Consider the following 1,827-nt stretch of genomic DNA (forward strand, 5'->3'; position numbering starts at 1 on the left):
ATGTGTGTGTGTGTGTGTGTGTGTGTGTGTGTGTGTGTGTGTGTGTGTGTGTGTGTGTGCGTGTTTAAGATTTTAAATTTACCGTAACATTGTCTTTGGTCCGCTACTGATCAGACATATGTGAGGCAGCGTGGTGGAATCAGGCTCTCGTCAATTTTTAGCCCTATTGAGATATTAATATAATCTTAAATCTTGTTCATTTGTCTTGCTTTCAATGAAAAAAATTACTCATCCATCTTCAATAGAAGTAGGGGTATTTTGGATTGAAGGGCGTGGGGGTCACCTGATTTAAGAAGTAAAATTAGCAAAGCTAGGTAAATTTCAAAGCTGAAGAGTACATGGAAACTGTAAATTTATATTCTGTGCCTTTAATTAACGTTTTCGGTGAAATCCTCCAAGGAATGTGTTTGTAAATGGACATAAAAGGTGTTGTGCCAAAAAAACAAAATTTGAAAAAAATTGCGAAGCACGAAGAAAACTGCTGTTTTCTTCGATTTCAGTATTTTGACGAGCGTCTGATTCCACCACGCTGCCTCATATATGATTTCACCACGTCTGTAAACCTGTCCCCGTGGTTTTATGCACCCCGCATAATTTAGCAAAATTTGATGATTTTTTCGCATAATTTCTGATTATTTCCCTTTATCATCTCTCTTCTCTTGCTCTTTCTAGCTCCCAGTGGAGCACAGGCCATCAACAGCATTACTCCAGCGAAGCCTGTCCATTCTTCGTTAAAAATTAACAGAATCGTATAATTTCACATTTTTTAGCTCAGTTTGCATAATTTCTGATTTTATTTTTGTGTGTGCATAAAACGACGGAGACAGGTGAAGAGTTCAGACATTTTGCCACCTCAGAAGTACAAAAGTTCTATCTGACAGTTTTGGCTGTTTTGAGTTACTAAGACCATGAGGTCGGAAACAATATGTTCTATCTGCTCCATCAAAGTCGAAGGATTATCTGGAGTCGTTGTCACGATATTCAAAGAATTGCAGTTTAAAAAAAAGTTTGACATGATGTGAAACTCAATATCTTTGACGTCAGATTTCTCAAAACTAGGTACATGTACTGCGCAGACAGAGCTGTGTAATTCCTAGGTAGTGATTTCTTCATGAACAGTCTCATGGACATCGGGTCTTGTCTGTGATGTCAGCGGTACGTCATTAGCTCAGTAAAACAGATAGTCTACCCTCGCGAGTTTCAGTTTGTGACTAGATCTAATACTAAGACAGCATTTGTATCCCGCCTTTCCCCACATCCTGGGCCCACGGCGTACATAGGAGATGAAAAACGCATTCATACTAACACCATACAAATTCATCAAGCGCACACTTTTTGACAGCAATATTCTTTCAGACCATAAAAAATGCTTCCATTGATTAAAATATTTCTGAAATAGATGTGTTTTGAGTCCCCTTTTGAAGGTACCAAGCTTTATTTCGCGTCTCAATCTAGATCTATTCCCGTTTGTCACGTGGACTCCCCAGTCGGTGTCACGCCGGACTACGGAGCAGATGACCCTGGTTCGAATCCCAGACCAGGTACGTGTTCTTGAACTAGGGTAGTTTTGTGGAGTTTTCAAAAACTCCCTCTAGCTCATTAGGCTCAGTCCTATCCTATCGGAAACGGGCATTAAATTCGGAGGTCCTGTCTCAAAAATAGTATACCAGCGTTGACAGGGACGTTAGACTCCTACACTTTGCTTTTTGAGTGATCCAAGTCAGCAAAACAGCGAGGTGAAAGGAGGAGTCGGACAGATATGAAAAAAGGGAAGGGAGCAGGGAATTGGGGATTTTTGTGGTTGTTTTTTTTTTATATTTTTTTTTT

At 39.8% G+C, this 1,827-nt stretch overlaps 1 protein-coding gene across 1 annotated transcript in view; it reads right to left on the reverse strand.

Annotated features, from left to right (window-relative positions):
• The window catches only part of LOC101858349 (N-alpha-acetyltransferase 20), a 21,699-nt gene that overhangs the window by 19,359 nt on the left and 513 nt on the right, over positions 1 to 1,827 (reverse strand). The window lies entirely within an intron of this gene.

This window comes from Aplysia californica, unplaced genomic scaffold, assembly GCF_000002075.1.
Source record: "Aplysia californica isolate F4 #8 unplaced genomic scaffold, AplCal3.0 scaffold00336, whole genome shotgun sequence".
In the NCBI taxonomy this organism is placed as follows: domain Eukaryota; kingdom Metazoa; phylum Mollusca; class Gastropoda; order Aplysiida; family Aplysiidae; genus Aplysia; species Aplysia californica.